This window comes from Lolium perenne, chromosome 6 (assembly GCF_019359855.2).
Source record: "Lolium perenne isolate Kyuss_39 chromosome 6, Kyuss_2.0, whole genome shotgun sequence".
Taxonomy (NCBI): domain Eukaryota; kingdom Viridiplantae; phylum Streptophyta; class Magnoliopsida; order Poales; family Poaceae; genus Lolium; species Lolium perenne.
In genome coordinates, this window is record NC_067249.2 from 88,701,607 (window position 1) to 88,713,278 (window position 11,672).

The following is an 11,672-nucleotide window of genomic DNA, read 5'->3' on the forward strand; positions in this document are numbered from 1 at the left end:
AGTTTGTAACATAGTGTTATGCACTCGCTTGTCAACATTTGCATTGCTCTGAACTATGCACTTTACACAACCTAATTCTTCCACTTACATTCAGCGCTACGCACCAGTAGTACCTCCCATGTTTCCTTCACCATCCCGATGCCGAGCTTGCGGGAATATGGCGGGCCCATGTACATACCCCGCATATAACACCTCCTATGGCTCTATCTACCTTTCTAATAACTCCTTCACAGAGTTACAGGTATGTATTCTCAGTGGTTTAGCATGAATTGGCATATAGTAAAGTCTTGTTTTTAGTCTTCCTGCATCTTACATCAGTATCAATTTTCACCTGCAGACTGTACCTTGTGAACTTCGTCCAATGATTAACCAGATGTGTCCGCATGAAGGGTCTTTCACTATGCATGGCAATGGCAAATTGATGAACACCTACACGGTCTATGAGGTGTATGTCTACAAGACGCAGGCCATCACATATTTGTATGGACATGATTGGAGAAAGTTTGCTTTTGACTACGGTCTGAAGAAGGGCGACGAGCTGAGGATCAGAAACTCAAACGGGCAGATATACGTAACTGCTTACAGAGTTGGAGACACTTCCAAATATATAATATGTAACTTTTTTGTACTCATATCCTTTGATTACTGCATTCTGGGCAGTTGTTCTAAACCATTCTCTCTGTTCTAGCTTGCTGGGTTTAACATGATCAAAGCTGCAGACCCCCTGATGGAATAGGAGCGGATGTCACAAAGGGCACCCACACCAGCACCGGCACCGGCTTCCCACTCTCCTGCATCAGCACCGGTTCCTGTACCAGCTCCGTTTACTGCATCTACCCAGCAGGCCCCTACATCAGCATTGGTTCCTGTCGAGGCCCCATATACTACACCTGCCCAGCAGGCTCCTGGATCAGCACTGGTTTCTCTAGCTGCACCATTTACTGCACCTGCCCAACAGTCTCCTGCATCAGCACTGGTTCCTCTATAGGCACCGTTTATTGCACCTGCCCAGCAGTCTCCTGCATCAGCACCAGCTCGTGTATCAGCCCTTGCTCCTGCACCTGCCCCAGCCAGATCACCGAGGTCTTAGCTCATTGCTGTGGCCACCCGTGTGGTGACCAGGACGCATCTGAAGGCTATGTTCGTGAGTATATGACAACATAACTGCTCTTATCTTGATGTCTTCTCTGATCAAAGTCTCACATGGTTCAGTCTTTAGTGCATTGGTGCCATTGACTAATTTTTGGTGGTATCTCTTGCTTTGAATCAGAAATTGCCTAAAAGTATCTCCAAGGATCTCAATGCTGGCCGAAGGGGCAAGATTTCCCTCGTCATGGAGAGTGAAGGTCTCACCGTGGAGGGACGGTACTCCGTCAGTCCCACAGATGGCCACTTGGCTGTTACTTCCAGGTGGAAAAAGTTCATTGGCGGTGCCAAACTTCGCATTGGATCAAAGTTGAAGGTCAAGATCTTTCGATGCCACTGTGACATGCTGGTCATAAAGTTTGCGGTTGTCTAGTTCTGTTGTCCCATGAGCCCTTAGCAAATGCATTTGTAGTTATACTTATATAAGGTTATCTTATCTGAACTGCATTGTATGGGTGGTAAAACTCTGGCAAGCTTTTGCTCTTAGCAAGTATGTATGTATGATCAGCTATTATGATAACTAATGTTTGTGTTCATCTTAATTTGCATTTTCGTTTTAGAAAAAAACTTAATTTCTATTTTGGCTTACCTGTTAGGGAACTATCAGATTGAATCCACAACATGATTCAAATAGATTCATTACACCGAGCCACATGTCTTGACCTTGCTATACACTAGTTCCATTAATCAGTGCAAGAAGGCTTACCTGAGCTGCCTGAACCACGGCAGATTCGAATCTACCTTAGCTATCTAACTAGAAATACAACCTTTGCAGAAAGAGGATTTGCAGTACGGGGAGGCTGACATTGGGGACCCATGAGCCAGCAGCGTTGTCAACGTCTTAAAGGCGGCAGGAGATCGAAACAAAAAAAATAAGCCAAAAATCAGTTAGTAAACAAAATCCAAGAAATGAAACATTTACCTTTCTGAGAGGATGACATGCGGGACCCATGAGGCAGCAGCATCCTCAACTATTCAAGGCGGCAGGGGATCAAAATAAAAAAAGGAAATAGCCAGAAATTAATTAGGGTAAAAAATAAATCTATCAAAGGAAACCTTTATTGTTCATAGAGGATGACATGTGGGACTGACCTGCCAGCTGCGTCGTCATCGTTTCAAAGGGGGGAGGGGATCAAAAGAAAAAGGCAAATAGCCAGAAATTAGGGGTAAAAAATAAATCCAACAAAGGAAACTTTTATTGTTCATAGAGGATGACATGCGGGACCCATGAGCCAGCAGGTTCCTCAATGTTTCAAACTCGGCATGAGATTGAAAGAAAAAGACAAGTGACCAAATATCAGGAGCAAAAAATAATCCAAGAAAAGAAATTTTATTGTACATAGAGGATGACATGCGGGTCCCATTTTGCAGCAGCGGTCTCAACGTTTCCAAGGCGGCACAGGACCAAAAGAAAAATGAAGTAGCCAGAAATCAGGGGGTGAAAAAATCCAAGAAAAGAAAGATTTCAATTGGGCTGCATCTGGACATATGGGCCTTCGAACTATCCTGTTGGGCCTTTTGACTCGTACAATTTCAGCCCACTCCAAAACAGGAAAGTTCGGATTTATCTAAAAAAAATAGGAAAGTCCTATGCTTCGCAAAAACACAAAACAAGGAGATTCAACATATAAGTTTGTTTATGTAAAAATAAATATTTAATTTATCCGTTTGCAATAGCTCAGAGCGAAATACAATGTTTATTGTCTGCAAAATAATCAAGATATCACATTTTTATTGTACGGGGAGGCTGACATCGGGGACCCATGAGCCAGCAGCGTCGTCAATGTTTTAAAGGAGGCAGGGGATGAAAAAAACCAAAAATCAGTTGGTAAAAAAATCGAAGAAAAGAAAACATTTATCGTTCTGAGAGGATGGCATGCGGGACCCATGAGGCAGCATCCTCAACGTTTATTGTTTATAGAGGCTGACATGTGGGACCCGTGAGCCAGCAGCCTCTCGACAACGTTTTAAAGGCGGCAGGAGATCGAAAGGAAAAATAAGACAAAAATCAGTTGGTAAACGAAATCCAAGTAAAGAAATATTTACCGTTCTGAGAGGATGACATGCGGGACCCATGAGGCAGCAGCATCCTCAACGATTCCAAGGCGGCAGGGGATCAAAAGAAAAAAAAAGGAAGTAGCCAGAAATTAATTAGGGGTCAAAAATAAATCCACCAAAGGAAACTTTTATTGTTCATAGAGGATGACATGTGGGACCGACCTGCCAACAGCGTCCTCGTCGTTTCAAAGGGGCAGCGGATCAAAAGAAAAAGGCGAATAGCCAGAAATTAGGGGTCAAAAAATAACTCCAATAAAGGAAACTTTTATTGTTCGTAGAGAATGACATGCGGGACCCATGAGCCAGCAGCTTAGTCAACGTTTCAAAGGCGGCATGAGATCGAAAGAAAAAAGCACGTGACAAAATATCAGGAGCCAAAGATAATCCAAGAAAAGAAACTTTATTGTACATAGAGAATGACATGCGGGTCCCATTTTGCAGCAGCGGTCCCAACGTTTCAAATGCGGCTTGAGATCAAAACAAAAAAGAAAGTAGCCAGAAATTAGGGGGTAAAAAAACTCCAAGAAAGGAAAGTTTTATCATTCATACAGGCTGACATGTGGGACCTATGAGCCAGCAGAGTCCTCAACGTTTCAAAGGCGGCAGGGGATCAAAAGAAAAAGGAAATAGCCAAAAATCAGAGGGTGAAAAAGAACCAAGAAAATGAACTTTTATTGTACATAGAGGATGACATGCGGGTCCCATGAGCCTGCAGGTTCCTAAACGTTTCAAACGTGGCATGAGATCGAAAGAAAAAGTCAAGTGACCAAATATCAGGATCCAAAAATAATTCAAGAAAAGAAACTTGATTGTACATAGAGGATGACATGCGGGTCCCATTTAGCAGCAGCGGTATCACCGTTTGAGAGGCTGCACGGGATCGAAAGAAAAAGGCAAGTGATCAAATATCAGGATCCAAAAATAATTCAAGAAAAGAAAGTTTTATAGTACATAGAGGATGACATGCGGGTCCTATTTAGCAGCAGCGGTCTCACCGTTTGAGAGGCGGAATGGGATCGAAAGAAAAAGGTAAGTGACCAAATATGAGGTGCCAAAAAAATCAAAGAAAAGAAAGTTTTATAGTACATAGAGGATGACATGCGGGTCCCATTTAGCAGCAGCGGTCTCACCGTTTGAGAGGCGGCAGGGAATCGAAAGAAAAAGGTAAGTAACCAAATATGAGGTGCCAAAAAAAATCCAAGAAAAGAAAGTTTTATAGTACATAGAGGATGACATGCGGGTCCCATTTAGCAGCAGCGGTATCACCGTTTGAGAGGCGGCAGGGGATCGAAAGAAAAAGGCAAGTGACCAAATTTGAGGTGCCAAAAAAAACTCCAAGAAAAGAAAGTTTTATAGTACATAGAGGATGACATGCGGGTCCCATTTAGCAGCAGCGGTATCACCGTTTGAGAGGCGGCAGGGGATCGAAAGAAAAAGGCAAGTACCAAATTTGAGGTGCCAAAAAAAACTACAAGAAAAGAAAGTTTTATAGTACATAGAGGATGACATGCGGGTCCCATTTAGCAGCAGCGGTATCACCGTTTGAGAGGCGGCAGGGGATCGAAAGAAAAAGGCAAGTGACCAAATTTGAGGTGCCAAAAAAAACTCCAAGAAAAGAAAGTTGATTGCACATAGAGGATGACATGCGGGTCCCAATTAGCAGTAGCGGTCTCAACGTTTCCAAGGCGGCAAGGGATCAAAAGAAAAAGGAAGTAGCCAGAAATCAGGGGGTCAAAAAAATCCAAGAATAGAAAGAATTTTGGTTCATAGAGGATGACATGCGGGACCCATGATCCTGCATCGTAAACGGCTCGATCGGAGAGCGTTGAACGAGATGGCGCGATCGAGAAAAAAAACAATGCCAGAGAGGCTGCCATCTGGGCCCTACATCCCTCGGCGGTGCGGATTTGCGTTGACTCGGCCGGCGAACCCGAGAATTCGAGATGCACCACGTCCCGGGCCACCATACGCAACGTTTTGGCCGGTTTCGTCGGGCTAGGTGGCCTCAAAAACGAGAAAAAAATGTTTTGACATGCATAACGGACAGACCCAAAATCGTCGGCCATGGTACACCAGCAACCACGGCGCGACTTCAACTTCGTCGGCCATGGCAACTTTTCTTGTAGTGTAAGAATGTCGTCGATGAAGACAACAACAAACTTGTCCAAAAAGTTCATGAAGATCTTATTCATGAGATTCATGAAATAAGCGGGGGCATTGGTTAATCCAAACGACATGACGTTGTACTCATACAACCCATATCTGGTGGTAAAGGCAGTCTTTGGAATGTCGGTGGCTCGGATCTTTAGCTGATGATAACTAGTTCTAAGGTCTATCTTTGAGAAAACTTTGGCTCCTGTCAACTGATCAAACAGATCTTCTATCTTGGGTAGGGGGTATTTGTTTTTGATGGTGACATCGTTAAGCTTACGATAGTCCGTACATAAACGAGTGGCACCATCCTTCTTGTCCACAAACAAAACTGGTGATCTCCAGGGGGGTGCACTAGGTCTAATCAGACCTTTGGCTAACATATCATCTATCTGCTTCTTCAGCTCCACAAGCTCTGTGGGGTTCATGCTATAGGCTCTCTGCGCTATAGGTCCAGTTCCGGGGATTAACTCGATGATGAACTCGATATCCCGATCCGGGGGCATACCGGGTAGATCATCCGGAAACACATCATAGTATCGACAAACGACCCTGATTTGATCCAGAGTTGGCTTGGCTACACTTTGGTTGCAGGTAAATTTTCTGGATAGTCTTCCAGAGACATGTTCTACTAGGATACCTGTGCTGCTAGTCATGGTGATGGCTTTCTTGGCACAGTCAATCAAACCATGGTGTTTTGACATCCAGTCCATTCCTAGTACGACTTCCAAACCTTTGGTTCCCAGAATGATAAGATTGGCATAGAAATCTACATCATGGATTTTGATGGGTACATTTTTGCAAAATTTTCTGGCTTTGGTGGTTTATCCGGGAATTTGAACTATCATAACATGCTTCAAACTGAGAGGTTGAATTTTACTTGTTGATGCAAAGTCTTCGGTGACAAAAGAATGAGATGCTCCGGAATCAAACAATACTCTGGCAGGGATGTGGTTGACAGAAAACATACCCAGTACAACATCTGGTGCTTCCTGGGCTTCTTCGGCATTCATGTGGTAGAGACGGCCGTTGCGGTTATTGGGGTTGTTGGGGGCGAACTTCTTGCCGGTGGAGACATAGTGTTGCTGCTGAGCCGGTGCAGCGGTGTTGCCTGCGAGCTTGGCGAGCCTCTTGGGACACTCGTTGGAGTAGTGCCCCACTACACCGCACTTGTAACAAGTGATGGTGGCCTTGTCCTTGGTCGCAACGGGGATGGCGTTGCTTCCGGTTCTGGGGGCGGTGTTGGTGTTGTTGTTGTTGTTGGGGGCTCTGGGCGGAGCGCGGTTGTAGTTGTTGTTGTTGTAGCCTCCTGGCTTGGAGTTTCCTCCACTCCGGTTCTGATAACCGGGGCGCGAGTTCTGCATCGGGGGCTTGTTGTTGTTTCTCGGAGTGAAACCTCCACTTGATCTGGGGCGATACTTCTGGGCATTGCTAGACCCACTCTGGTGCATCATACGATGCTTGCGGTTCTCATTGGCTTGGTTCAGCTTGCCCTCCATCTGGATGGCGGAGTCAACAAGGGCTTCAAGGTCGGCGAAGGGGATGTTGACGAGGACAGTCTGCATCTCATCATGCGGTCCGTTCAGGAATCTCTCCTGCCTCTTCTCAGTGGTGTCGGTCTCGTCGGGGGCGTACCTTGATAGTGTAAGGAACCTGTCGCGGTATTCTACCACCGTCATGCGACCCTGCTTCAGTTCACGGAACTCATCCCTCATCTTCTTGATAATACCCGGGGGTACATGGTACTTGCTAAACTTGAGCTTGAATTCTGCCCAAGTCATGAATTGGCCTCCGTTCATGGCACGAGTGCTAGTCCACCAGGCTCGGGCTGGTCCGGCGAGATAGTGGGTTGCGAACAAGACCATCTCATTAGCTTCCACTCCGGCTACTTCCAAGTTGTTCTCCATGGTCTGGAGCCAGTCGTCGGCGTCGAGTGGTTCTTCAGTCTTGCTAAACACCGGAGGATTGGTGTTCTGAAAGTTCTTGAGCTTGGATCCGGGGTGATCATGATTTCCATGGCCTTGGTTTGCAAGATTTTACAGGGCTGCGATGTTGGCTTGGCGTTCAGCTCTTTCAGTCTCCCTGTCAGCAAGCAGGGTTTGCAGCAGTTACATCATCGCATCATTGTTGGTGCGATTGGGAGGGGCCATCTGAATATAGAGAAGATCATGAGATAAGAGGGAAATTTCTAGGGTTTATTTTGAGTAAGTTCATAAAATTTGAAACTTCAAGTCTTTTCATGACAAACATAACATTCATTCATTCATTCAACACACATTACAAACTAACACACTCATACTCCAATGGTTTTAAGAACCATTCTCATGCTACGATACAAGGGGCGGGATACAACTCACACCTACATAAGTGAAACTAGTGCAACTACTCCTCATCCTCGACGTCGATCGGGACGAAGTCGTCAGGTCCTGCCTCCAGGAACTCGTAGTCCTCCTCCTCGGTGAACTCGTCCTCCTCAAAGTCATCGTCGTCGCTCAGGAAGGCTCCTCCTCCCTGAAGGTCGATACCTCAGTCGTCGTCTTCCAGCTCTCTAAGCTGATCCTCCTGGGCCTTGACAGTGGCCTCAAGAGATGCTATCTTGGCGCGAAGGCACACAATCGTAGCGTCCTTCTTGGCACGCTGCTGGCGAAGGGCCTTGCGGTCGTTGTTGAGGAGCTTGATCGCCTCACCCTGCTCGATGATGTGAGCGTGGGTCTGGTTCGCGTAAACGCGAGTGGCGTCGAGGTCCTTCTGAGTCTGGTAGAGCATGAAGTCCAGGTGCTCAGCATGGTGCCTCAACTGCGGGTGCGGCTGCAGCTCCATAGGTACTCCCATGGCATCACGCCTCACGAGATGCGCGAAGCGAGAAGCGAGGATGCGCACCACGTTCTGTCCACAGAGACGCGCAAGTGCCTCCTGAAGGCCACGTGCGAGTCCGTCGAGCCAGTTGCTCTCGCGGAAGGAGAAGAGGATCCTCTCCGAGGTGGGAGGCTCCATCTTGCCCCTCAAGTCGGCAGTGATGATCCAATGCAACTCTCCTCTAGGAGTGTCGTCCACCTGAATTCCGTGGAACTCAGGGTGTGGGCGCTCGAGGAAGTCCGAGAGGGCGTTGAGGTCGTGTGATACGCGTACAGCACACGTCCGTTGGGAACCCCAAGAGGAAGGCGTGATGCTTACAGCGGCAAGTTTTCCCTCAGTAAGAAACCAAGGTTTATCGAACCAGTAGGAGCCAAGAAGCACGTTGAAGGTTGATGGCGGCGGAGTGTAGTGCGGCGCAACACCAGGGATTCGGCACCAACGTGGAACCTGCGCAACACAACCAAATTACTTTGCCCCAACGTGACAGTGAGGTTGTCAATCTCACCGGCTTGCTGTAACAAAGGATTAGATGTATACTGTGGATGATGATTGTTTGCAGAAAATAGTAGAACAAGTATTGCAGTAGATTGTATTCGATTAAAAGAATGGACCGGGGTCCACAGTTCACTAGTGGTGTCTCTCCGATAAGAATAAGCTTGTTGGGTGAACAAATTACAGTTGGGCAATTGACAAATAAAGAGGGCATGACCATGCACATACATGTTATGATGAATATTGTGAGATTTAATTGGGCATTACGACAAAGTACATAGACCGCTATCCAGCATGCATCTATGCCTAAAAAGTCCACCTTCAGGTTATCATCTGAACCCCTTCCAGTATTAAGTTGCAAACAACAGACAATTGCATTAAGTATGGTGCGTAATGTAATCAACAACTACATCCTTAGACATAGCATCGATGTTTTATCCCTAGTGGCAACAGCACATCCACAACCTTAGAACTTTCTGTCACTGTCCCAGATTTAATGGAGGCATGATCCCACTATCGAGCATAAATACTCCCTCTTGGAGTTACAATCAAAAACTTGGCCAGAGCCTCTACTAGTAACGGAGAGCATGCAAGATCATAAACAACACATAGATAATAGATTGATAATCAACATAGCATAGTATTCTCTATTCATCGGATCCCAACAAACACAACATATAGCATTACAGATAGATGATCTTGATCATGTTAGGCAACTCACAAGATCCAACAATGAAGCACAATTAGGAGAAGACGACCATCTAGCTACTGCTATGGACCCATAGTCCAGGGGTGAACTACTCACTCATCACTCCGGAGGCGACCATGGCGGTGAAGAGTCCTCCGGGAGATGATTCCCCTCTCCGGCAGGGTGCCGGAGGCGATCTCCTGAATCCCCCGAGATGGGATTGGCGGCGGCGGCGTCGCTGGAAGGTTTTCCGTATCGTGGCTCTCGGTACTGGGGGTTTCGCGACGAAGGCTTTAAGTAGGCCGAAGGGCAGGTCAAGAGGCGTCACGGGGGCCCCACACAACAGGGCTGTGCGGGCCCCCTGTAGGCCGCGCCGCCCTACTATGGCGGCGCCCCGTGGCCCCACTTCGTCTCCTCTTCGGACTTCTGGAAGCTTCGTGGAAAAATGGGCCCCTGGGCGATGATTCCGTCCAATTCCGAGAATATTTCCTTACTAGGATTTCTGAAACCAAAAACAGCAGAAAACAGCAACTGGCTCTTCGGTATCTCGTTAATAGGTTAGTGCCGGAAAATGCATAAATATGACATAAAGTATGCATAAAACATGTAGATATCATCAATAAATTGGCATGGAACATAAGAAATTATCGATACGTTGGAGACGTATCAACATCCCCAAGCTTAGTTCCTGCTCGTCCCGAGTAGGTAAACGATAACAAAGATAATTTCTGGAGTGACATGCCATCATAATCTTGATCATACTATTGTAAGCACATGTAATGAATGCAGCGATCAAAGCAATGTAAATGACATGAGTAAACAAATGAATCATATAGCAAAGACTTTTCATGAATAGTACTTTCAAGACAAGCATCAATAAGTCTTGCATAAGAGTTAACTCATAAAGCAATAAATTCATAGTAGAGGCATTGAAGCAACACAAAGGAAGATTAAGTTTTAGTGGTTGCTTTCAACTTGTAACATGTATATCTCAAGGATATTGTCAACATAAAGTAATATAATAAGTGCAATATGCAAGTATGTAGGAATCAATGCACAGTTCACACAAGTGTTTGCTTCTTGAGATGGAGAGAAATAGGTGAACTGACTCAACATAAAAGTAGAAGAAAGGCCCTTCGCAGAGGGAAGCATCGATTGCTATATTTGTGCTAGAGCTTTGGTTTTGAAAACAAGAAACAATTTTGTCAACGGTAGTAATAAAGCATATGTGTTATGTAAATTATATCCTACAAGTTGCAAGCCTCATGCATAGTATACCAATAGTGCCCGCACCTTGTCCTAATTAGCTCGGATTACCTGGATTATCACCGCAATACATATGTTTTAACCAAGTGTCACAAAGGGGTGCCTCTATGCCGCCTGTACAAAGGTCTAAGGAGAAAGCTCGCATTGGATTTCTCGCTTTTGATTATTCTCAACTTAGACATCCATACCGGGACAACATAGACAACAGATAATGGACTCCTCTTTAATGCTTAAGCATTCAACAATAATTAATTTTCTCATATGAGATTGAGGATATTTGTCCAAAACTGAAACTTCCACCATGGATCATGGCTTTAGTTAGCGGCCCAATGTTCTTCTCTAACAATATGCATGCTCAAATCATTCAACTCATGGTAAATCTCCCTTAATTCAGACAAGACGAACATGCATAGCAACTCACATGATATTCAACAAAGAGTAGTTGATGGCATCCCCAGGAACATGGTTATCGCTCAACAAGCAACTTATAAGAGATAAAATGCATAAGTACATATTCAATACCACAATAGTTTTTAGGCTATTTGTCCCATGAGCTATATATTGCAAAGGCAAAGAATGGAAATTTAAAGGTAGCACTCAAGCAATTTACTTTGGAATGGCGGAGAAATACCATGTAGTAGGTAGGTATGGTGGACACAAATGGCATAGTGGTTGGCTCAAGGATTTTGGATGCATGAGAAGTATTCCCTTCTCGATACAAGGTTTAGGCTAGCAAGGCTATTTGAAACAAACACAAGTATGAAGCAGTACAGCAAAACTCACATAAAAGACATATTGTAAGCATTATAAGACTCTATACCGTCTTCCTTGTTGTTCGACCCTTACTAGAAATTATCTAGACCTTAGAGAGACCAATTATGCAAACCAAATTTTAGCAAGCTCTATGTATTTCTTCATTAATAGGTGCAAAGTATATGATGCAAGAGCTTAAACATGAGCACAACAATTGCCAAGTATCACATTATCCAAGACATTCTACCAATTACTACATGTA